The sequence below is a fragment of the Numenius arquata genome, chromosome 10 (assembly GCF_964106895.1).
Source record: "Numenius arquata chromosome 10, bNumArq3.hap1.1, whole genome shotgun sequence".
Lineage (NCBI taxonomy): Eukaryota > Metazoa > Chordata > Aves > Charadriiformes > Scolopacidae > Numenius > Numenius arquata.
Genome location: NC_133585.1, coordinates 10226744 through 10254611, shown reverse-complemented (window position 1 = coordinate 10254611; position 27868 = coordinate 10226744).

Here is a 27868-nt window from a genome sequence, read left to right as displayed (position 1 = left end):
AATTATCAAGAGAGCAATTACTTTGAGCCAAGTTCACAGAAGTCAGCAGTCCTAGCTGACAACAGACAGATTAAGTGAATGCACTGATAAAGAAGGTGGTCTTCAAAAGCTTCCCCTTCACAATATACAGTGTGGGCTGGCATATACACATACACCTACTTCACGGAAATATACCCATTTTTACAACATTTTAATTAGGAAGATATTTACAGCCACAGCTCTGTAGTCTCATCTGGTAGAAGAAACTCAAACTGAATTCTTGTTTAGACAAAATTTTGTATGCAAAAACTGTTTCTGCTGCAGCACAGAGCTGATAAATGTCAGAAGACTAAAAGATGCTAGGGAACAGAACTGTCTTCAGGTCAACATACGTATCCATGTCATCAAATTCAAGAGAAGGAGAGGAGATTAGTTCTAACCTTGATTATCCAAGCTGGAGAAAAATTATTTGGTATGACTAGGGTATTAGGCACTTCATTAAAAATATCTTCCTGAACAAACATATTTGTCATTTTCCAGGCCACATTTTCAGAAGCTTTGCTTATTTCCTCATTCTCTTGCTCCTTTAATTTCCATAGACATTTTGCATCAAACACAAAACGTAGAGGTTCAATTCACTAGTGAGAATTCAGCTTTAATGCATTACCCCTTGCGCTCCGTCTCTGAGATTTAAATCCCAGCTGGATGTTCATATTCATGATAAGACTGCAGTTATTTCTGGATCTCTGTTGTACTAACATGAGAACTTCGCTTTCAGCAATAGGCAGAGAGGCTGTAAATTCTCTATGTGTGAGTATCTGAGATAGGAAGAATCCAAAAGGATTTTAATTATCCATCATCCATAGGATCCAGAAGAACTCTGTGTTCACTTCTAAAAGATATATTGTAAGAATCCACATATGATTTCTTGCGGGTTTTTTTGTTGGTTTGTTTTTTTTTTCCTTAATAGAAATAGTCAGATGAAGACCTTTCCTGTATATAACTACTTGTATGTAACAGTTTGCATGAGTATTGCTCTACAACGAAATTTCTGCAACGTGGAACTTGCCTGAGTGGGAATGAGACAAAGCTGCTCTGAAGTATTGTAATGGTATCCTACATTTACTCTAGCTGACTGCTTTTAGGCTACTAATGTATCAAAACCAAGGTGTGTTTTAAATTTTCAGACCTCTCAAAGTTAAGTGTAACTAGAAATTATAATTGGTAAATATTGAAATTTGGATAATTTATTAGACTGAGATTCTCAGGTTGAGAAATTGAGCTTAGAACTCTGTGGCTAAATTACGTAAGTGTTACGCCTTCCATACCCTTTAGATCATGAAAGAGCTAAAGAAGCCTACAACGAAGCATCATGTGAATTAACTGCTCAAATACTGAGTATTTGTAATCATTCTGCATAAACTAAAGTCTGTAAAGATTCTGCCTTAATTATGCATTGGCCATTCATTGTAGGCAAGTAGCTTTTAATCAGAGACCTGATTGCCAACTTTTTTGTACCTGATCCCTAATGAATCATCCTGTTACATGTCATTCCTCTAGCCAATTAATACATTAAATGTACCTTTTTAATTTTGAGGATGTAACACGCTTTATACCATGCCTCATTTCATAAAAAGGAAAATCACAGACTGTATATATTGCATGTGATGAGAAATTATGACACTTTTGTTTCATTATAACATCCTTGCCAGAAAAGCAGATCTAGGAGCAGAAGTGCTCCAGCTATAGAAAGAACACAGAGAGTAAATCCAAAGAGGGCAGCAGCAATTACTATGCATAACACAAGAGTTAGTATCTTGTCAGAGCCTTGAATGGAGGTGATAAATTACATTAGCAGAGAGTTGAAAAATTGCCTTCTTAAAATACAGTAGTAACTAAAAAGGGAGCTGATCCTAACTAGATTAGATCCAAACACAACACTCTTCTTTTTCAAATTAATGATTATGGCATAACACAACATTATGCCTATCATGCGTACCTGACTAGAAAATAAAATTTTCCACCTTTTTGCTGTTTAAAGTCAACAGCTACAATATATATTTGTTTTGCTCTTCTCTGCCTAATATTTGCTTAAGTGACAGCCTCTTCAATATACTAGGGAGCGGAAAGGTTGCAGTACTCTAAGCTTGTTTCAAGTCTTCCGCTTCCAAAAAATTCAGTGGCAAAACACACCATTTCTCTCCCACACAAAGCTGCACTCGAGGTGCCACTGTAGCCTGCTGGGCTTGATAGCTTGTCTTTCCTTCTTGCTAGAGAACCACCTGCCCTTCTGTCCTGCCTTTTATTTTCCTTTGCAGAACTACGATTTTCACTTGACTGGTTACCAGGGTGACTCGGCAGAACATTTCTGCAGCATGTCCCCAGGTCTACAATATGAACTCTGATGTCATTTCCAATATATCCTTCTCAGCAGAATCACCTGACAGTTCCAAGATGGGAAAATGGCACTCGATCATCACTATGCAGTCCCTTACAGAGATAGATGGGTCCAAGCCAGAATCCCAAAGTACCTGGTGGATAACACCAGCTCATCTCTAGAACTGGACACTGCAGCTTACAACCATTCATAGCTCAAACAAGCCTTCTGCTTGTGTATGATTTTCTGATTGAGGAAATCTGCAATTGACTTCCAGCAGGCTGTTTGTAGTCTTCCAGGAGTAGTAGATTGGTACCCCTGTCGCTCTATTAATAAGAAGAAAAGGATAAAACTGATATTTTTTTTTTATTATTTTTACCACAACAGACTACTGAATGATTATGCAAAACACTGAATTTTAATGGCAAATACAGAGTATTATTATCACAGCAAAATGTTACTGGTAAATTATCAAAGAGAATAAATGTCTCCAAATTTTGCTAACACTTCAAATTCCATCCAGCGGACATCTAAAGAAACAAAGGGCTAAACAGTAACACGCTCATATATGTCGATGTGGCTACAGAGCCTCCTTTTCTCCCTTGCCATCCACGGCTTTGCTAAATCTGCCTGATGATATGAAATTTCATTATCACAAACCATTAACCAAAAGCAAATTGAAATAACAATCAAAACTATTTGCTTTGTGATGTGTGTGTGGGCAGGGGGCTTCCTTTTGACACAGTAGGATAGACTATTAAAAATAGCATACTTCCTTCTGGTCTTTTGGAGTTTTGTTTTAATGTTCTGCACACTAATTCAATCTCCCACCTTTAGAATTTTATCAAACCAATTGAATGAGATGGCTTATTAAAGGGACATGCCTTAGCTTAAAATTCTTACATAGTGCAAAACAACCTGAAAAATAGGAATGGTCATGGTTTCTTTTTTCTTAAACAATTTTCATTAGGAAAGCCAACGGTTCTTAAAGAAAAGTCCACAAAGTAGGTCAACACACCATGGCACCTGCTTTCTGAAATGGAAAGTTCAGGGCTTTGTGACTCCAATACAGAAAACAAAGTTCACAAAGCAAGTTGTGATAAATTATATAGATTATAGCAGACATAGGAAGCAACGCATCATTCAGTATCTTGTATAATAATTTCACTGTAGTCCTTTTTGCTACATACTTGTGAGATCCCAGTCCAGTGCATCATGCGGACAGTTCTAATATTCCAATAAAAGCTTTTTTTTGGTAGCCATAGCTTCCCCTTCCTACCGCTTGCTCAATTATACTGAAAAAAATATCAACTCAGAGACCATTAACAGTCTGGAAAATATGTGCAGCTTAAACACAGTAAGGTTAGACCAGCCAAACCCAAACTATTTCAGAGCTGCACAGCAACACGCAAACCAGTTTTAAGGAAACCAAACTTAATTCCTTACTAAAACAAACAAACAAATCAAGGCTTAAACAGCACAGAGAGTAAACAAAACAGACTCCTACATAAGCTGAAGTGTACTCTAACAAAATAGCATAGCGCAGAAAATAAATGGGGTCACATAAGTCACCCTGACATCCCCTTCCTACCACATGGGGTGAAGGAGACACAAAACAAGAGCTGTCTTGGTTCTTTAAGCTCTGGTCATCCTCATAAATATCAGCGAGCTGAGACTTCCAAAGTTTGTTAAAGAAGGGCATTTTTGGGACTCACGCAGCAGGTCACTGTTAGTGCAGAGCAAGAGGGAAGGATCTGAGAAACAAACCAGTCACTCCTAGGTCTCAATGAAGTCTAATCTGGTGCCATGAACTGATGGCCCACTTGTGGCTGGGCTACATCTTTTAGTTCAGTTACATTCCAAAGAAATGCAGTTCATGAGCTACAAGACCTCCCTGTGATATGAATTAAAGTAGGGGGAATGGAGATTCACTTCAAAAGTCCAATATTCATCTGAACTACTAATGTGGACATACCCAGAGTGGTATGAAGAGGAAAATATTCCTTTATAGTTGTGGTAGAATCAAACAATAACAAGTTCTCCTGCTTTACTGCCTAGATAAATTCTATCTAAAGCTGCAGTTTTCTTGAGTAGATGGGGAGTTACTTGTCTGATCTCCTTTTGTATAGTGGACAGATATTTAGATTTGGCTAATTAGGAAGTAAAAAGAATTAAAATACAACAACTACGCGAAAGAACTCCAATCACTCCTGTTGAAAATTGGAACAATAAGAATGCACAAACATCATAGACATTTCAGCTGTGAACAGGTATCTGCAAAGAGAGGAAAAGACTGACAAATTCTCTGATGCAGATAATCTCAAATAACTTTGTATTTCCTTATTATCCTTAAGCTTGTGAGGGGGGTAAACTTTGAATGCCTCCAATTTTGTCATGAATATTTCACACATCTCTAAGACTAACAACACTTACATACATCAGAGGGGTGTTATGAGATTTAATTAATGTTTGCAAATCACTGAGAGACGCAGGGATGAAAGGTGCTACAAAACAGCAATATCTCATTGGTAAAACTTTCCAGAACAGATCCTCAGCTGGTGTTAATTGTCAGTTCCCCTCTAAAGTCACTGAAGCTATCCAATTTATAAGTGCCTGCTCCTCAAATCAAATGGGTTTTGTAAGAGGACAAATACCATTCTTCTTAGAAAAATATCACAGAATAAAACACCAGTTTATCAGCATGGTCCCCGTACTGACTGAATTTTAAGATATGCTTTACCTCTGACAAGTGCCTTTCTTAAACTACAAAAAAGGTCTTTATGTTTTTTTAACAAGTGTCCGACAACCCTAAAAATTAAATGCTGTAGTTACTGACAAATTCTGTCTTGTTTTCCTATATAACAACTATAGATATAACGATTACCATCTAAAACAGCTTAAGTTAAATAAAGGAGATAGTCCCGTAGCCGGTGTGCATGTGCACTGCAGTGGGACAAAGACGACCGGAGTAGGTGCCCTGATCATGCCCACCAAGCAACTGGAATGTCAAACTAAAGCTCTCCTCTGTTCTACGTGGCTTTGTCTACGAAGAATTTCTGATGCTCAGAAGACTAAAAAAAATATATCACCCTACAGTTCCTCAGCTCTTACGACTCATGCTTGCAGGTGCAAACGGTTACCAGGGTGACACACATTCACAGGCTACAGGCTCAAAATCGTGTGCGATTTCTTACCACGTCTTGCGACAAGCTGCTGCTCCAGAAGCCAGGATTCCTTCTGTGAGAGCTCAAGCAATTAACCCACAAGGCATGCACTGAGAGAGCTTGTAACGGGAGTAAAGTATCAAAACCATGTTGGTTCCCTGCCTGTGTCTTTAATACCATCTGTCAGTATTGGCTATTATGGTTGCTTTCTGAGGCCAGGGTGCTTTTTAAAAGTTGCAATCCCCTGAACAACAGGGAGCACTTCTTGCTAAGTTTATATGAGGATTTTTGTAATGGTCAGTTTTGTAACATCTCACAAGTATTTCTGGAAAACATTTCTTAGCGCTCAGTTTCCTCCCTGAGTGCTAAGAAATGCACCACCACCACCACCACCCCCAAACAAAACCACAAACTTTCTTTCAAATAATTACTTTTCAAGCTAAAAAATAAAATATAATCCAAAGTGCATGTAAGAGTAAAATACAAATCCTTGTATATTAAAAGATCAAAGAATAAACATAAGAAACCAGGTGAACAAAACAGACCAGCTTGCTATATCCATTCCTAAAGCTCTTTGAAGACCCTGTGAATCTCTCCTCAGGGACAGTATCTGAGACTCACGCTTCTGTGATAGCTATCACTACACCTGCAACCCTAAATCTTGCCCAACTCCCTTGGCATTGCAGATTCACAACATTTGCTATTTAGGAAAATGCATCTGTAAATTTACTACACCTATATGCATCCAAGCTGACAGAATCTAGCAACACTCATGCACTTCAAAAGATTAAAACGATGAAATAATAAATAATCACATTTATACATGCCCTTCCTTAGAGGATCCCCAAGCACTTTGCGAAAATATGATTTAAGCCTCACTGTGCCTCTCTGTGGTCACATTACTCTTATTTTATCAAAGGGGAAAATGTACAAAAAGAGTAAGTATATTCCCTAAGGTCACTCGGCTAGTCAGCTGCAGCACAGGGAGTTTAATTTATGAGATCTGAATTCAAGTCAACAGCTCTGCTCCCTGAAATAACTAAACTCTTCGGGTTACATAGCACTATATGTTCCTGCACCGCCTCGTACATTTTCTTTGCTGTGCCATTTGGGAAAATACCATATATACATTTTCACTCATTACAGCACTCTTCTCAACTTCAAAGCATTTTGAGCATAATTAAGAGGTTCTCTTATAATGAAGGTGATTGTAATAAAATGAAACGCAGCTAGGAGCCATGGGACAAAAGTCTGATACTATTCTGTGGAGATTATGTGGATTAGGAGACACACACCAAATCATGATCATAAATGCAACAAATGAAGAGAGAAGTGCACTTACATTGTCTCAAAAGACAAATATGCTAGAGGGACTTGGAGGTCCTCTTAGAATCACAGAGTAGTTTGGGTTGGAAGGGACCTTTAAAGGTTGTCTAGTCCAATCCCCCTGCAATGGGCAGGGACATATTCCACTCGACTGGGTTGCTCAGAGCCCCGTCCAATGTGACCTTGAATGTTTCCAGGGATGGGACATCTACCACATCTCTGGACAACACATTCCAGGGTATCACCACCCTCAGCACAAAAAATCTCTTCCTTATATCATCTAAATCTTCCCTCTTTTAGTTTCAAATCCTTACCCCTTGTCCTATTGCAAAAGGCCCTGCTAACAAGTTTGTCAAATATCATCAGCTTCTTTTTATCAAGACACAAATGATATAAAACGTTCATTTCATAGATGAAAAGATGTAAAGTATGTAAAATACATAATCAATAATCTCAATTATCACAAAAATAAATGTCCTCTCCCCCCGCCAGTTTACTAGCAGGAAACATGCTTTAAAAGCCTAGGATAAAAACAGGATAAGGTGGCTGCATTTTAATTTAGACTTTGACAAGTCTCAAGCACAGATTGCTTGAATGATTCCTTCTGCTGAACAGGGACATATGCTGGCCAAGACTCAGAGCGCCAAAACGCAGCCCTAAGAGGAGAAGACTTAAAAATCTTTGCTGTGCCTCATTCAAACCTCCAGTTTGCTTTTCCCTTGCAGTTTTAAATTCCCCTTTGAAATCCCGATTCCTTACAAGAAGTAAAAAGTATTGTTGTTGTGCAGTATGCACTGGGGTAAGGGGAATGGGAAGGCTACGAACAGAGAACTCATTCTGCTGTGCCTGAAGCTGGTGAGGTTTAAAGACACCTAGTACCCAAAATAATATCCCATTTGGTCACAGAGAGGGCAAACCAGCAAACCTTACCTAACGAACTCCAGATCAGCAAGGTTGTTCAAATTCAACTTTCATTGCAAAAAGGTGAAAGTCAAGATAGTAACATGGACAACAGGAGCATCTTTCAGGAAATCTGGGCAGATTTCCTAGAAAGCTTTTTTTTTGAAGTTTGGAAGAGACCTTAGCCAAATTTTCCAAGGATTGGAAACACACCGTCCTTTTAGAATGATGCAAACTTTTACTAGGAAAGGTTCCTCTGAATAAGTAAAAGCACCATCAAACTTCAATTTTTTTTCGTGCAGTTCACATTAAATTGCAAGAGCCGAAGGAATCCGTTTTGTAAGAAGCTGCAAGAACAAGGTCAGGGTTTTTGGCAAACAGATGTCAACTTCTTTTGATTTATAGATTCCTTAACACGTTCCAGTTATGTTGGACTCCTGCATGATAACCTTTCAGCCTACAGACAGTAAGCTTTGCTTTTTCCTTCACTTTTCATTGCCCTCCTAGAAATAGTCTGTGGATCTGGAAGGAAGCTGCAAATTAAGATGAAAAATGCCACAAGCAAATTTAACAAACTCTTATCTCCTGAGAAGGTAACAAAGCAGCTCAAAGTGAAAAAGCAGAGTAGGCATAATCCACCAGGAATTTGGTTTTAGAATTGAAAAAGGGACTCAGTTGGGGTACTTTACAATGACTCAACAGGGCAGAAGTTTCATCTTGTACATATAAAATTATGCAAAATACTATAAAATTATAGTATTTTGTATTTTTTTTGGTATTTTTGTACTATAAAATTATGCAAAATACTAACCAGTAAAGAACTTTAAGAATAGATGCCAATCCCCTAAACAGGATGGTATTAATGGTTCCTATGCACTATATAATTAACATATAGGATCTAATAATCGAGCAGCGTGCCCAGGTGGCCAAGAAGGCCAACGGCATCCTGGCCTGTATCAGGAACAGCGTGGCCAGCAGGAGTAGGGAAGTGATGGTGCCTCTGTACTCGGCCCTGGTGAGGCCTCACCTCGAGTGCTGTGTTCAGTTCTGGGCCCCTCACTACAGGAAGGACATTGAAGTGCTGGAGCGTGTCCAGAGGAGAGCCACCAAGCTGGTGAGGGGTCTAGAGAACAAGTCATATGAGGAGAGGCTGAGGGAACTGGGCATGTTTAGTTTGGAGAAGAGGAGGCTGAGGGGAGACCTCATTGCCCTCCACAACTACCTGAAAAGAGGTTGTAGGGAGGTGGGTGTTGGCCTCTTCTCCCAAGTGAATAATGACAGGACCAGAGGAAATGGTCTGAAGTTGGGGCAGGGGAGGTTTAGATTAGATATTAGGAAGAATTACTTTACTGGGAGAGCGGTCAGGCACTGGAACAGCCTGCCCAGGGAGGTGGTGGAGTCGCCATCCCTGGAGGTATTTAAGAAACGTGTAGACATGGCACTTCAGGGCATGCTCTAGTGCCCGAGATTGTCGGGTTGTGTCTGTTTGTGGGTGGGTGTGGTGTGTGGTTGTGGGTGTTTGTTTTGGTTTGGTTTTGGTGTTTGGTGTTGTGGGTTTTTTTGTGTGGTCTTTTTTGTTTGGTTGGTTGGTTTTTTGGGGTTTTTTTCGTTGGTTAGACTCGATGATCTCAAAGGTCCCTTCCAACCAAGAAGATTCTGTGATTCTGTAATTTTTTCTCAGTGGACTTTTTCCACAGTCATGTTAGAATGCTGTTAATGTTAATGTTTTTTAATCAATTTATATGTGGGAAACTATTTGGAAGGAAAAATTAATATAATAGCTTAAAAATGTAGATTTATGACATAGGGCATTTCTGAATGTAAGATCTCTGATCTCATGGACTACCCATCCAGCTATTTGGAGCTAGGGCAATCTCTCAAATCATCAAAGCTTGTCCCTACTAGGTAACGATCTCAATCTTTGAATCCCAGCAGAATAACAGCCATTCCTGGAACTGCAGATTACAGCATTATAATTCATTTGGCACTGAATAATCCAAATTTAGTGAGGATATTTCAACTGGAAATTAGGACATGCTGCGGGGCTGGTTGTGTGCAGGTCAGATTTAGACAGTGGACTGCATTCCGGGGCTCACTAGTGTCATTATACAGGGTGTGGATAAGTTATTTACACACTCTCTGCCTTGATTTCTCTGCCTAGAAAAACAGGGATGATAAGACTTATGTGCTGACTCAGTAGGAAAGCAAACTCAAATCCACTGAAGTGTGTAGGAAGGACTGGCCATAACTCCTCCTGTCATAAACAAAGGCTGATCACAGCCATAATATATTTTTTTATTCCATAGCTAGTAATACTTTCTTTACTAGGTATTTCACAGTTTTAAATGAAAAAATATGGCAAAAATAACCTACCTATACTCTAAAAATAATACTCTAAAAATATTATTATAATATTATATTATTAAAAATAATACTCTAAAAAATAATCTACCACATGGTTTAGAGAGAAATGTCCTACCAGGACTAGCATTCTGTATTTCTCAGTAAAAATAAGGGGTGAAGGTTTTCCACAGCAAATATTCTATCTGTAAACAAATAGTTTGAAATGCCTTGAAAAGAAACTTAATTTTTGCAAATTCTGGTTTTGTTAAAAAAACAGATCATTTTTGAAATTATGCAAGATTTGCCACCAACACCTGCTGTTACTGATCGCTTTTGAAAGGCTTGGTTAATGTCTTTGTTGTCACTGCAGCAGGACCTCTTCCTTTGTTCTATATTCAGATTGCTTTTTAACTGTAAACAAAAGCTAAAAGTTAGACCTGAATGTTCTCAAGGCTTCAAGGAAAGCACTGGGTTTCTCCACCATTTCTAGAGCGTCATTCCTTTTTGGATGAAAAAGAAAAGAACGTATTTTTTAAACAGGATGAACTGAGACTACTGGTTGACTTGACATGTCTTGTTTTCTAACTTTATACAGTGGCAGTAGCGTGCCAGGCACTCTCTACTCAAGTGAGAAGGCTTTTGTTACTTTGATTACATCTTTCAGGTTTGATTTTTCCGTCCTGCTGCAGCAGCCGTGCTTTATTTTTAAAAGTGTGGAGACCAAAGCAGATGTTTTCCAGGTGTACTTTAACCACTGTGGAACAGCTCTCCTACACTAAGTTCTTCTGTTTATATACTACAGCATTGCAGTTCATGGCAGTGTTGAATTATATGGTCAAGTTCAATTCGATGCTCGCTCTCAAATTATAACTTCCCTTCCATCAGTTCTTCACTTCCATCTCCTAATGAGCACTCTCTGAGCTGATATTTATATGTTTGATTACCTGCTCCCAAAGGGACCGCTATGGCATTTATTCTGTTTCAATCTCACTCTTCTAATTTTTCTACTGCTCTCTACTTTTTCTAGATGTCTTTGTCTGTCTCAAAATTAAATATACCTCCCATTACTTGTGTCATCAGTATATTTCAGCAGATTTCCCTTGAAAACTGCATAACACTGAGATAAGAACTATTGAACAGCGATGAGAACCTTGCTCACCTTCTCCGCGCTAACTCTGCCAGATTTGAAGGCTTTGATTCGAGGTTTTCGTTTTTCCACTCAACCAAAGAAGATTCCTCTGTCAGAGGAAGCCAGACATCCAAATTTGGCCAACTTCTCTTATATGCCAACTGATTTGCACAATCTCTTCATTCTACTCAGAGAAGAGGAAGCCTCTTCCATTCTGAAACCTCAAGCCATGAGAGATGATTCCCCATGAATAATACAGGACTATTAAAAACACTGGATTGCCACTTAAGAGGGCAACATTTTTCCCTGAAGGATCACTTTTCAATGGGGAAAATTATTTACTTCCTTGCTACTGAAAGTATTTGTTTCTGTATATGTTGTTTAAGTTTGCAACAATTCAGGATACACTGTAAATGTAAATGGGCTTGTGCAGGTGGGTCTTTGGTTTATCAATGATATTTACCACAGCAAGGCATTGCTTTACGTCTTTCAACAGCAAAGCTACCAGAAGTTTCAATTAAAATTGATCCATCTCTCTCCTGCTTATCTGCTACTGTCTGGTTGTAGGATTTTTTTCTCCTGCTTACAGACAGGAAATGGATACAGTCACAGTTAATTGTAAAATCTTGCTCCATTAGACAGATTACAGAACACGCCAATTTAGTCAGTTTTATTACTGCCTCCTGGGTTACCCACTTCTATCATCCACAGCTATTTATAGCTGAATTTTTCACAGCAGAAGTTTGAAATTTCAATAGCAAGCTGTATAGGAACAGATCTGTTTCTGACAGCATGCACCCTCCTCAGCATCAAGATTAAAGACGTTCTGATGCTTAATATGCACCTTGGAATTTTCTCAGCATAAAGATACCAGCAAAGAGAATATGCAAGCAGTGTGAAACTACTGCCTGCCTTTTCCTCAGGAAAAGGGAATTTTGAGCTTCTATATTCATTTGATATATAATCTCTCAAATGAGGAGTAATAGCAATCATGGAGGTAAAGCATATCATACCACCTTCTACCCAGTGCTCCCCATTCCTACCTAAAGAGGACATGAACTTCCTCATCAAACCTTAATGGTGCAGAAATTTCCCTGACTACAGCAGTCTACAGCACACTTTAATTTATTGCATTTAGGGCTATAAACCCATGTTTTACTACTGAAACTAATTGTGTCTGACACTTCCATCACATTAACACACATTAGGCACCATGACCTTTGGATGATCAAGGAAGACCTAATTTAATAATTTAGAGACAGCGTGAGGTCTGAGTAGGCCCCAAAGGGGAAAGAAATGTGGTATGAAAAATGATCCTGTTTCACTAGTGGGGATATTTGCTTACTAGATCTGCCAGATGAACTTTGGCTGCTACTTCACCATAACATCTATGGGTTACATGCCGCACTCTTTGAGTTCTCAATGTGCTATTCCTTATAAGGCTGCACAGGTAATGCTCTCGCAGATATCCTCTAAATTCTTAGAAGAACAATGCACTTTTGCCAGCAAGTCTCCAGTCTCACAACAGAAGTGTTTCTTAAGCAGCAGCTGGAATGCAAACACGCTAAGAACTGCAATTAAACAAAGGTAGACATAATTCACTTGAAGCCTACAGTACAAATTTGACATCTTTAAAGAGACAATTTTGTCAGAAACAGCATAATCAAACTTAGCCATCACTTATAGATGACTGATCCTCATCAGCTTAACTCAATCTTCATGTGAAAGAAGATATAATTCAGTATGAATAGGCAAATTGACAGAAAGCGCGTGGGACTAAGATGAGCAGACAATGTGGCCAATCCCATTCAATTTCAAAATATTGAGGCCCCAGGAAAGCTCTCAGTATGCACTTACCCTTACAGTAAATACTCACGTTCCCCAGGGATACAGGGGAGATAAAGGGGCATAAGGTAAATTCATGGAGGTTTTCACACGTTGTATCTGAAGCAAAATGCTCTCCGGTATTAGGGCTTGAGTGACCTGCCAAAACAGACTGCCAGTGCCTCGCAAGGAAAACTGGAAATCTACCTTTCTTCCACTTTTTTTTTTTCCTTCCCAAAATAATTTCAGTAATTATTCCTTTGTTAAACTGACTTTTAAAAATCCTAAATTCAAATTTTAGTTTAAATTTACTACAACAATTATTGTACGGTAATCTCTTAAAAGGCTTTTTACTGAAAATTTAACAACTACCTAATAGTTAAGGTGCAGAGTTTAATCAGTATGACTAGGAGAGGGAAAAACCAGCCAGCCACAAAATCATTTGGTGCAAAAAATTTAACACCTGACAGTATGTGCCAGATTAAGTGGAAAATAAGGTCTTATTTGTAGACAGATACGGGGCCATACAACTATCCCCAGATTGCATTTGCAAGACAACTCTTCCTTGTTTGTGAATTCTGTTTAGCTTTTCTTTTCCTACCTGGACAATCCTTTTTAAAAAGCTCATCACAACACAAATGTTCAGTGTCACTTGTACTCAACTAATCCTCTGTTGGGGACAGAGGACCTGCAGTTCTAACCCGTGGCCCAGGAAGAAGCAACTCCCCTTGCCAAAAAGGCAGCTGGGTTCCGCTGCTCCTGGCCCTGCCTGCCGAGACCAGAATTTTTAAATAGGCTAATCTAGTGCATCAGCTCCTGCCCACCACGAGGTGATTCTCACAGCTGTTAATTGCCAAGCAGATATCAAAAAGGCATCACAGATTTAGAAGTGTGCGAATAAATAGTTTTGCTTCATCTGAAATTAATTTCTAACTCTTTTGCCATGAGTATTTTAAACGTGAAATTAGGAAAATCCAGGGCAAAATAATATTCTTGGTATGTAAGAGCAAGCTCTGCTCCCTGTCAGGCTCAGCGATGTCCTAACAAACATTAGTAAGTAGCAATAAAATAAGCAAAAAAGTAAATAGTAATTAAAAAAAGTACTAACACTTAATATAATCATTAGCTAATTAATTTCTAACTGGTTAGGGAAGGATGGGTAATGCTGTGAGATAGTAAGAGATGGAGAAAGAAGAGGAAATATTTTTAGACAGGGAAATGAAAAAGAAATAGATCAAGATGGAATCTGATAGGGAAATTGCAGTGGATGCCACTATATGATACCACCAATGATGGGAGAAACTAACCAACTAACAAAGATAATTAAAACTCCTAGTGCTAAGTGACATCTATATATTTATACAATGTAAGTAATTGTTGCATAAACGTACCCACAACATTGCTGCAATATATTTATGTAAACGCCCACTGACATTAGCAGAAGTGACACTCTCTCAGTAAGACTATAAAGCTTTAGATATAAACTAGTACAGGGGATCAATATTAAAAATAGTCTATTTTCTCTCCCTGCAGTGAATTTAACACTTTCAGTCTCCAATAAGAAAAACATGCCTCAAAAATCTATCTAAAAAGGTAAGATTAGACTTTCTACACCAGTGCAGCCTGCCGTTAATCCGTTTCATCTGGGATGGGAGAAAAAGATGAAAATGCACAAGCAGGTAAAATACATGGCTACTTTAACTTCTGACTGTACCTTCATGGACTTGACAAACCATGAACATCTTGATAAATATACAGCCTGAGAACAGTAACTTGTTGGTACAGGATATAATTCACCATATAAAACGAACAGCAAACACAGCCAGATTAATTTTCTTTCTCGTTAAAAGAATTAAGCTTCGTTCTAAGGTACCAACAAGCACATATTTACTTTCTACCACAGCTGCAACATCAAGGCTCCTCTAAAGCAATTAGCAAAGTGACAAGAAAGCAGTTACATTCACTTCACAAGCAGTGGATGGTATTTATACTTATGTCATTTTCACACCTTGAGCAGAGTGTCCTAGTTTTTCAATTTTCTTGCCTCTCTACACTATTAACAATTGTGTCATGCTTCTCTCTCCATAATGCAAGCAATTTTGTTTTTGACACAGATTTACAATCCTCAGCATTTAGTATACTTTCACAAACAATTTCTGTGCTGCTGGTTAGACTAGAATTTCATGCAATTTCCTTGTAAAGCAACTCAACTCATCTTTGCTTGTGGTGTTTACTAAAACAGAGTTGCTATGAAATCTTCATTCCTAAGTAGTAGTTTGCAATACTATAAGGGTGATTCAGGACACACTGCCTGTCATTCTGCCTCTCAGCCCACCACGGGCCTGGAGAAGGAATGATATATTCACAGGCGTGGGGTTTCTTTGTTACGCTCCCCACCATTGTCATCGTAGAGATGCCATGTGCATACCCTGCCCATTTCCCTTCCCTCCTTCCGCCTTTTCCCATTGGGTGGCTATTATTTGATTATGTACACACATTGATGCTTTAAAGAGAGAAAACAATTATAAATTAAGATTTTGACCTCATGAGATGCTGTCTGTTCTCTATCTAGCAATCTCTGCTATACCTCGCTGTTGTGAGAACCTCTTATAAATTAAGGGTTAATTATATATTGACTAATTGGAGGGTAGGAGTAGACACTACATTTTGTGAACTACAGGCATGGGATACTGCTTACAGCCCCCTTAGGGGGCTTGTATTAGGACAGATTTACCACATGACATACAGGTGACACAGAAAACCTACTCAGTTTTCACAGAAGATTCTTATGTCCTAGTCACACAAGTACTGTGGAAGCAGCATGGATATGTGTCATCCCTCTCCTATGCACAGCACTCCCTGTTATTGTTTCTATTAACTACTCAGGTGATGACACATGAGAGGACAAGGGAAAAAGCTGCTGAATTGGTTCTACAACCGCAGGCAGTGCAGCAGTCAATTCTTATGCATCCACATCCTTGGTTTGCATGATGAAACACGATGCTGTAGAATGTTAAAAATACAGAGAGAATAGCTAATTTACTTCTGTTATAAAAAATTAGTGAACGCCTTTGTTTAAAAACCCATTCTTTCGTCCTTCTATGCATTCACATACTGATGGGGAGCTGCTGCTCTGCTGGGAATGCAATCATTAATTAAAACGTAGCACAGATTTTCTGTCACATAAACTTCTGCTGGGAATGCAAACATTATTCAAAATGAAGCATAAGGGTTTTCTGTGAGACAAACTTCTGTTGTAGGGATCTTTCTCAGTGCCTCTGCTCTGTTTTTTTTTCTGTTTTACCTAAAGTACAGTGAAAGGACACAACAGCCATGTTCTCATCTTCTTTACTTATCCCACTCAGAGGTCCTTGTTTCAATTGTTGCATCTAAGAACTCTTTACTGATCAAAAATGCATTGTTCAATCAGCCGTACATCTAAACCTACTTTGAGCGGAGTTTGAGAAAACACATTAACATGCTGAAACCTAAGTCAAAAGGGATGGTGAATCTAGTTGCTTTGCTTTCAATGTGGCAACACAACATTAACATCCTTTCAAAAAGATGTAGTAAAATTCCAAAAGCACTTGATGTTGCTTAATATATACTACTTGCTATTGTATTAGCATTGGTGTTACATAAGTAAAGCATAGCATCTGTGTAGCAGTGTCCATTTGACCGGCACTGTTTGCTTCCCTTTTGGTTTTAGATCTTTTTCCTGTTGTGGGACTCTTGCTTTTATTGCAGGCAACATGGTAACACAGAGTATACATTTTGAATATGTGCAAAGTGCCCTTTGCTGTACAAGTACTCTCTGTCCTTGAATACTGGGGGATTCATGAATGACTTTTTATCCTGCTAAAATTACAGGGCTTGCCAAGACCAAAAGACATTTTTCATATATTTCAGAAAAGAGTTTGTCTATCTCAAGTAGAAAATTATAAATATAAAATCATTACTGTTGGAGGGAAAAGAGGAAAAAAAATACAGCCCAAATTTTTTGAGACATACCTCTATCTTTTGAAGGGAAAATTTCATCTATAATTTAGACAAACCACTGAACAGAATGGCATCCTTCCTTGAAATGATTTTCACATGCTCTAGCGCCTTACCTGCTTTTGATGTGATAACTCAGCTTAAAAGTGCTGACTATCCACCCATAAAATAATGAAAGAAACTTTGGTTCTGCATATGTTATGTGGAACAATTTGGAGAAGAGAGCAAAAGGAATGTGATATTTGGGACCATTTCGTATACTGGCAATAGCAGACAGAAAAGTACCTCAAGGAAATTCTTCATATAAAATTCTGCAACTAGAACTCTGGCTACCTTCACCAAACACTAATTAACTAGGCTCTAAAAATGCTAATATCATGCATTTTTTGGAGGGAGGAAAGGAGGTGCAGCAGGAAGGCAGAGTAAGAAACTTTGGAAGCAAAACCATTTCCATAAATTCATCATTTTGGATTATTGCTTGAGATTTAATACAGCTAAAATCAGAGCAGAAAGCACCACTGTCCTGCACTACTACCCAGCTCTTACAACAGAAAGGCAATCTGTTTTGGGAAGATGACAGCATAAATTCCTGACAAGCCACAGAAATAAATGTAAATGGCACTATGCTTTTCATCCATAGCCCTGTCACTTCTGTCTTTCGGGAGTCCTGGCCAGACAGTCCCTGCAAGACACTGTGCACCTTGACTGCATCAAGTGTTACCAGAAATTCCTTGCTGTTGGTATACACAGATGCAAATTCATTTCCTCTTTGTTACCTGTCTCAGGAATCTGGGACAGGAATTCCTAAAGTACCTTAGCTATAGAGATTACAGCCATTTACAGAGCACCAGATGAGATGCACTGGTTTCTTTTCCTAACCTCCTCACTACTGAAATCCAAAATTCTGTTCTTTATCTCTTAGAACCTTTCCTACCAGCAATACAGAAGTAGGAATCTATTAAGCCACTTGTAATGTTGCTTTCATGTAAACAGTTTATGCAAGGATACTCAGCACAGAGTCACTGAATAAAAACAAAAATAAAAATTCAGTATTAATTAAATTTTTCTACAGCATTTAAAGTACCAGAACTATTCTGCCTCACAGGCTAATCCACTTACTACCTTTACTGAATACAACCGAGCAACTTTAACAATAACACATTGGCCCAGCATTTATATATTATTTTTAAATACAAAGACATATGACAAGGAGAAACAAGTCTTCATAATCACCCTCCGAGGAATACATGAAAAAAATGCCAAAATAAATTTTGTTTCAATGCCTTTTTCCCTTTACCAATGGCAACAGAAAATTAAACAGTGTTCAGAATCACAAACAGTATTTAATTTTATTTGTTATCAAATCTTGAAGTTATATTGGTGTTTTTTCTTTAAAATAACAAGAATAATTTGTTCATGTGAGAATCTCAGCTTTATCAAAAATTTTAATGCTATGGACAAAATCTTGGAAATGTGACACCTTCGTGTTTCAAAATCCCAAATGTGAGAAGGAAATTAAGTTTAGATTAGTTTTGTAACAGTTAGCTTTGTGGGCTTATCTCATAAGATTTTAGTTTTAGTTGTTGAAATTACTTGAGTTGACTTACCAAGGTTCTTTGGAAGGTAAAATCAAAACAAGCAATGAAAGATATTTTTCAACGGTCAGGGTAAGTGTGTACTCTACTAATAAACCTCGTTTCTTCACAGTCTTCAAATGCATCTTTTTGTAATAACTCAAGTTCCTCTACATATGCATTTCTATTTCTTTTGAATTTTAGGCAGTGATACACATTGTGATCTTGTGAGATGGATAGTAATGAGTTCTTCACAGAGCATTAAGTTTTGACACCAGAGAGCTGGATACACAGCACACACAAAAAAGAGAAAATAACCTCCCAAACTTTCTGCCACAGAAATGATGTTCCATTTTCCAATCTCATTTTTTCAGACTTCACTTTTCATAAGGCAAAATTTTATAAGCAGCTGCCTTGCAACAGAGAAATGTTGCAGTTTTCCCATTAGATTTATTGCAAAAATGTAGAAAAAGAAAAAAGTTTACATAAGTACCAATATTTTCATTTTCTTTCTCACTCTGAAAAACACTTCTGGAAAAGAAATGCATTATGCTTGCACTTTTTGGGAAACAGGAATAAAGAAGCATCAGTCATGCAACTTTTTGTTTCCTTAATTTCAGCATGCAGTAACAGGGCTGAGTCAGGTGTCTGTAGCAATAAGGAATTCCTTTCATCTTGGGACAGGTTTCTTTATCAAACAAAAACCTGAGGCTAAAGAAACAACCTTACCTATAAGAGAAATCCCACAGGATTGCCCGATCTGTATTCCACTGCCTGTTGTTGCACACAACTTCAGTCCTAATCAAATCTGTGATCTTTATTAAGAATAGAAAAGCCATACTGAGACATCTTAATCTTACTAAGGGTGGAAAAGCTATAGGCAGCAGGTACACAAGAGCCAGGAGAGATTTTTCCAACAAAAAAAGACCAAAGAGGGAAAAATAGGAGTCTGAGGGTTTTACTAAATTTGGAAGGTTTTATGGAATGAACTGGAAAAGCAGGAAGTTCAGCAGCTTGAGGCAGAGCCAAGGCTCGCCACATTTGGAAAAGGTTGCCTGAGGAAATCATGACTAGTTTTATGGAGAGACTTCTTTAAAGCTGTTTTTCTGTTGATGCTCTACCACCCCAGGGAGGTTTCATTGTGGCAGGCTTCTGAGCCTCTCAGGCCACTTTGTATCAGATACGGTCATGAAGAAAACATCTGGATTTCACTAAATTATCACTAAAGTGATAAGGCTTTGCATAAATATACAGTCATGTATAGAGAACAAGAAAAATCCTTTTTGTAATGACGAAGCAACATAGGTGTACAAAATACGTTGTCAAGGAAATATCATATGTTACAAATCACCAGAGCTGCACTGCAGATATGACTAGAAGTCAAAAAAAGTACACGATAAAATTTAGATTCCAGGCATGACATTCTGGAATCCAAATCAGATGCACCACTAGCTCCTCCCCCTTTCTTACCTCCCTCTATATATCCCCCCCTTGTTCCCCCCCTGCCCAACCTTCTTTTTCTGCCTTTCATTTTTTTAGATGTTTGATTTGATTTGCTGAAGAGTTCCACAGAGTCATTTAAGATGGTTAGGCTTTCTCTTTCAATATTACTGTAATTTTTGGTAGCTTTCCAAGATGTTGTTTCCAGGAGTTCTAGTCATGTATCAGAATTTCAGGAGAGAGAAATCAAAGAAAAACAAGATATAGGAGGAAAAACGTTTTCTTTCAGCAGATATTTGAAGCAACAGATGCATGCAGGTGAAGACAAAGCAAGGCTGTCCGGGAGCAGCTGAGAAGTCTACTTGCTGAAGAACATCTGGGGATGGTGAAGGGGTGAGGGCCATGCTGACACCAGCCAAGCATGAATAAGGAGGACATTTTCTTCATTTAAGTGTTTTAAAGTAATGCTTTGCTGCAGGACTGCTCTTACCCCGGCATACCCATGTAATCCTATATATCTTGTGTACCCACAGGAGCCTGAAGCTCATAGTAATTTTCTGAAAGTTTGTTCAATTTCTAAAGTGGGTTTTATTGCCAACAACATGCCTGAACTATTGCCTCTCCCCAACTAAACTAGTTTTGAACTGGATTCGCTGTGCTTCAGTCACTGCATTCTGGACGAGCCCTTAGAAACCCCACTGTGCAGAGCATGTGGAATACATCAGGGCTCTCTCTCAACTCACATAGCTTTGCTCTCTCCAGCAGCTTCCTTGGCCTAAGGTATGTCCTAGAAGCGTAACTATTTCCAATTAAATAAATCTGTTAAAAAGTCCTACAAATTAAAAGGAAAGCTTGGAGTTCCTATCAAATCAAGTAACTTCATTGCCTTCCAATTCCTTCAGCAATCGAAAAATAAGCAAGGAAACAGAGAGTGACATCCGCATATCCCAGAAACATGAATAATACACCAACATAAGAGCTAACTGGGAGTTTCTCAGATGAACTTCTTTTTTTTTTTTTTAAATAAGAAAGTGTCGGTTTGTTGAAATCTTGAACTTTTAAGGAGAAATCATGAATTTTGACAGAAAATGTTCCTGGGAGAAACTTCTCGGGCCCCAGCTTTTGGGAGCTTGCACTGCGGTTTGCTGATCTGCTTTGCATTCCAAATATTTCTCTAGCTGGAACTCCTAGACTTAACTAAGAAACTTGCAGGATTTATTCTGGGAAAGCAGCAGATTTGTTTGATAGTCTGAAGGCATCTGGAAATACAAAATCTTCCTTTGACTCTGAATTCTTGTTCCACTTATGATACCTCAGAATATTTTGAGAAAACATTTTCTTCACATGAACACTCATGCCATTTGAATAGTTTTATTTCTACCATGGAACCTATTAGTTCACTAAGGCTAACCAGAGTCTAAAATCAGAAATACCAAAGTCTTGATTGGCCTTAAAACCCCTTATGTGAAATTATATTGAATTGAACAAAACACATAAGCTCTTCAAGATCTGGCAAGCTTAATACAAGTGTCACGGAGGAGTTGCAAAACAAATCTGTGGGAAGAATTCTAAAAGTTTATTTCATGTTTCACAACACCAAGAAATCAAGAACCCCACCAAAATAGCTACACATGTGAAGAGCCTGACTGAAAAAGTTATAAAATACTCCATGCAGAAATTCAATATCTACCAAAGAGTTTGCTTAATGTCTGTGCCCCAAATTAGACACTACCTTGCTCAGTACTAAAGGGAACTGCAAAACCAGACCCCGAAAATCCTTCCTGATTTGGGGAAGGTCAGCATTGTTTATTGAAAGTTCTGTATTTTGTATTGGCATAAAAAGTACTGTTGGACTTGAAGCTGTTTTAAGGAAATCTCGGCTCAAGGCACAGAGTCCAGGCTTAACTTATTACAAATTCTCATGACAAGGGCTCTTATGAGATAAACAGCCATTTAAATTTTTTTTTTTTCAGCTGGAATACAGGCTCTCTGGCTTCCTTTGCTTTCCATTCCACATACGTGGCTTTGTTTGTTTTGGTGCTACATATAATGCAAGTTTCCCAGAGTTTGCTTCCTAACTTAATCAAGAATGTTAGCAGCCCAGCGGACCGAGAAGACGGCTCACGCGCTCTCTCCCCCACTCTCAAAACCAACCAAGAAACCAAAAAACCCCACCAACATGTGTGGAAATTAACTCAGTTTTTAAGACATCCTGAACTGCTCCTGCATCTGATACTTTAATGGAAAATTGTGACAACCTGCTTTTACTAGAATCTGCTATTAATGTTTCACCTGGCGCATCCACACGAATTACCACAGTAGCTGGCAAAACTATGAAACCTATAGATGAAAACAGTGTCCCCAAGAAAAGACACTTTCCTCATCTGACCCACAACAGCATGCATGTGTACAACTACCTGTATGAGAGACCATTATTAGCCGTGCCTAAGAGTAGCAAACATATGCTTTCCTAGGAGGATCAAGTTTACTTCTGGGCTCATTCAGCTCTTAGAGGCAAGTCCTGAGATGTCTTTGGTGTGTTTTACATAATCGTATCTTTTCATGCTCCACATACAGAAAAATGATCTAGAAGGGAGCTCTAACCACACACATTTAAAAATCTGTAGACATTGTCCGTTCATTGCATGAATCCACTACCCTCCAAAACAAACACTGTTGCACAGTTATGTTATGGCCAAAGCCAGTGAGTAGCCAGTCAGTGCCACAGCAACTTATCACAAGAACAGTGAGAAAAAGGAGGCTAATCCACATGGTGCTGCAGAAGCAGAGTGTGTGGGGACCACGCTACACACGCAAATTTATTCTGATAAGGAAAACATGAGCAAAAGCACACATATAGTTGTGGCTTTTTATTGAGAAAATTATCAGTTTCTCTATTGCCTATAAAGAAATCTGAAGAAAAAAAATGAGAGCAAGCTCAGTTTTGAAACAGGAAAAAGGAATGGCAAGACATAAACTAAAATCTGTATTACTGTCAATTACCCACCAAGGGAACAAACCCCGAGGGTTCTCTTTAGTATTAATGTAACTATTAAAATATGCATTGTTCTTTTCATATACAGCATGTTTTCATTTGAATTTTCTTCAAGAGAGTCACTGAGCTATTATTTAATTACATAAGTAAGAACTTGAAATTCTTAAGGGCTGTATTCCTACAATGTTATTTGTCAATGCAAGAGACAATCTCCACTCTTTTGTCCTAATATGTAGCTATTAACTTACAAGCAGCTATTTTGTAATCAATTAATTGATTGCATTTTAATCTGTTGCATCATTGGCTTGCACTGGTTAATAAAATTCCCCGTCCTTCAGATCAACTAGTCATGGATCTCAAATGAGGAATCAGAGCAATAAACCTTAATCCATCTGTATATTCAGCAAATCTAGAAATGTTATTAATGTAACAATATGCAGAAAGTAAAATGTACAGAAATGACTGCATTATAGTCACTCACTTGAAGAAATTCCATTTATTCAAACAGAATCAAAAAAAGGGTTATAATCTTCAATGGGTAAAATTTACATTTTCACCAGTTAAGCAGTTCGCAAAAAAATGAGATTTTAGCATTCCTAAAATTTTGAACATTTACCAGATAAAGGACTTTTCTTAATACTTATTCACATAAGGCCAATTCAATTAAATTTTTAAATAAAGTCCAATGTGCTGCAACGTGATTGATTGGAACTATGAAGTCCTTAAAATGATGCACAGCAGGATGGCAAAAAAAAAAAAAAAGGGCACAATCTTTGCTGCAACATTTAGCACAATAAAAACAAGTCTGTTTCCCCCCCATATCTATCCCAAGTGTTGGCTATCTTAATACAAACAACACACTACAAACACCTCCGTCTCCAAGTGAGGTTCATCGGTATGCACCAGCTTATTACCCTACAAATCCAGCAAGCACAGAATGCATCACCAAATTGCAGTACATTGCAAGTAATTGAATGTGTATTTGGAGGAGATTTGCTTTGTTCTAATATATTCTGGTAATGGGACAGAAAGAGTCAAACAAAGGCAGGTTTGAATTCAGTAATAAGGTTTCTGGTCTGTTACATGCACACTGTATAAGTTATCTTTAGTTCTAGTGACAGATAACATTGCTGTACGGCAAAAAATGGTGCAATTATTAGTTGCACATCACCTAATCTGAAAAGAGGGATCTTTTCAGTTTTATGAATAATCAGTAAAAGACTTCTGCAACAGTTCAGGATGATGGTGGTTATCAATACAATCAGATCACACTGGATGCAGACATTTCACTACCTAACTTCAGTAATACTGTTAACTATCATAATATTAATATTTTCTGATATGATTTGCTTTACCTAAAGTCATACGTCCCAGATAAAATGTAATTGCAAGGCAATCTCAGCTTCATCTAAGAGTTGGGGTAGGGTGAAGGAGAAGTGTGTTCCAGAGAACAGCTAGAGATAGTGCCCAGAGCAAAGTTAAAAGGTTCTAAAAAGGAATTACAAGAAAATCCTAAAATTTTATAATTTAAAATTGTTTTCAGGCTGTCTATTGAGACCTTTTTCAGCATACTCTCTGATCAGAAATCATTTTAAGGTGGATCATCTACTTTATTCCTCAGTAAAAGAAACAAAACTCTTGGAGAGAGGAGAAGGAAAAGAAAAGAAAAATAACTGAGGCGTTGCAACATTGGCAAATCCTCCACTAACACAAATAATACACACTTAATTTGTTGTCAATAAAAAGAGCAATAGCTTCCCAAACCTCACTTTTTCAGGGTAAGCTGAAGGCAACAAGAAAGAATTGCAAACCAGACAGGCATGGAAGGACATATGAGTATCTAGACAAATGAAGTAGGTTGAGAGAAGGAAATTTAGTGGTGGTACTCACTTCCAGCAAAAGCCTGCAAATATAAATACGATCAAATCAATCACAGAAAAATGCAGAACATCTCCATTTGCAAAATTAAGCCCTGGTTGAGTTAGCATAAACATGGGGAAGCGAGCAGCACTGGAACAGTGTCTTGCATAGGGGTTCACTTCAAAATGCGTTGTGCAAGACAGCCCTTTCCATCTCTTCCACCCGTACCTGTCAGAGGTGGCAACGCACAGGTATCAACTGAAGCATTTAGCCTTTCCCAGTGACAATACTGACCTGGCAGTAATGCCATGCAAGCAAATGCAAAGTCATCCAATTACTTCCCTGTACAGGGAAGAAGGGAAGAAAGATAAAATGTAGACCTGGACAGGCTTAAAAGTTGGCAAGTGAGGATGAACGGATTAGACAAGAACAGCACATGTTCTCTGCTCCATTAAATCACAGCAATCCACAGATGATTATTTAAAGTTAAAATATTCAAATTCCAGTTGGAAGCCATGGTAATATCTTGATTTCAGTATCAGCTACTGATTACATTTCAAGAATATTGCACTATTTAGAAAGACAGAGATCTAACAATCAAAACAGACAATGCATCAATTCTTTTCTCACCCCAGAAGTCCCAAGGGCAACTGATTTTATCATGGGAGGGGGGATCTGACTGTATGCCCTGAAGTCCGACACAGAACAGAGTATTTCTTTCAGAATTACATTAGCTGAAGAGGAACAGAAGACGGCATATTTTAGCTTAATCAGATAACTATGAATTAGTGAATGGAATTTAATATAGTTTTAAATGCTGTTAGAGCTCCAAAAAATAAAACCACCCTAGCTTCATGCAGTTTTTCATTTATTCTGTATTTCTGATCTCCCCAGTATAGAAAACAGAGACACGTTGTCCTGGGTTAGTGGCCAGCCCAGCCAAAACCACGACACATGTGCATACGTATATGTATGTTTTTCTTCCTGCATATACAAGCTCAATAGTAGAGCCAAATAGTAAGCCAAATTTGATTCTCATTTCCTTCAGTATCAACAGCAGGTATAAACTTCTGGAAAACAACTTATTGTCCTAAGTTTTAGCTCTCCAACAGAGCTACCTTTAATGCGTACCTTGCTGTTCTCACAGCCTTCTATTTTGCTGGCAGTGAACTGCCACAGCATTACCAAGCATATAATTTGAAGCCATTACAGTTTTATCAAGTAGACTTTGTATTGAAACATTATTAACAGTTGAACTGGTAAACATGATCCGTAAAGCCACTATAGTTCACCTTACTCAAGGTCTATTTATGCAGAGCTAACAGTCATATATTTATTTTTAATTACCGTCAGGGTGTATAACAATAGATCGAGAGGACAACTGCACTAGCTGACTTACCAGGTTTTCAGAATAATTCTCCTCTTTCCAAGGTGCATCTTTTGTACCACAATGCTTGCATCTAATGACAACAAAAGTCTTCCATCAGGCCATAGAGAAAAACCTTCTCTGAAAAATATTTATGGGAAACCATAAAAATCCTATTCTCCTTTTAAGAGTAAGGCTTCTGCAGCTACACAGCTGCTGAAATACCCATTTCTTGCTGCTGCTCCACCCATGGCCTTTTTTTTTTTTTTAAATGCCATGGGACTCATAACAATTTTCAATAATATCAAAAATTGAAGTCATCAGACCTTTTCTCTACAGTAAGTCTCAAAACATAAGATGTGACTTACAGAGAGAGGAGCCTAAATCTCTAAAAGTTTTTTTTTCCCTTCGTCTCAGTTTAATTCCATATTATTCTCCTGGATCCTTACATGTAAATACATTCATTTCTGCATTTCATGGAGGAAATCATTGAAAACATATTTCTTTCCACACTATAATTAAAAGGATACAGAAACAACATTGCACTTGTCCTACAGACTAATTAGCCTAGACTTAATATCTTCCATGCACAGACTACAGAAACATATTGTATAGAAACTTCATTGGTATGTACTCAACACTGTTGCATTATCCGAGTGATGAAAGCCAAGGTGAATTACTCAGGTTCCCTCAGAGAAGCCCCGGTATCCACTTTACAATGCATTGACAACCAGCATTCAGTCTGCACTACATATTTTGCAGAAAGAAATTCACAAATATTTAAAAGAATTTTTTAAAAGCCACTGGAATATTTTTTTTTTGTTCTGCCTCCTGTAGATAGAGGTGCTATGCTCCTGAGCTGAATGGTACAGGGCTCAGAGGAAACAATAAAGACCTATAAAATCTTAAAAACTTTTGTGGACTAACAGTGTCACAAGTTCTTAGGCTTGTTACCATAGTCCCTTATCAATGCTAGTAATAAGAATTGCATCATCTTTGGCATAGAATTTCCATTTTTCAAATTAAGACCTCCCAGGGTCTTCAAACGTAACAGAAAAACATCTTTCTCTGCCTAATACAGGTAATTTCATTTATGGAATGCGTTGTGTACTATTTTAAAACACTGTACTCTTGAAAATACATTTGCTTCTTGTTACAATATTTCAGCTTTAGTGAACTACCAGGCCCCATCATATTGCACTATAACTGTTTATAACTGCTCAGAAAGAGACGGAAAGCAATCAAAATCTGGTATATAAAATGCTCTATCTGTAACTGAAAAGATGTTATTTAATTACTAGAAATATAAGGGAATTATGATTGAATTAGGACATTCTTCAGGGTGGGAATATCGTATCACAGAGGAGATCATGTTTTTACATTATAATAAATCAGGATCTATTCTGTCATTTTGAATTAAAATTGATAGTCTTTTTATTAACTCCTATATCTCTCATAGCTCCGAGAGTTATTGCTGGTGCATCAATGTAGAAGTTTTATTAAAGGTGAAAGTGTGTGAATATTATAAATCTGATTGTGATTTCTGAAACATAATTAAATCATTCCCCTGCTAAAAAATTTATCAGAGAACTGCA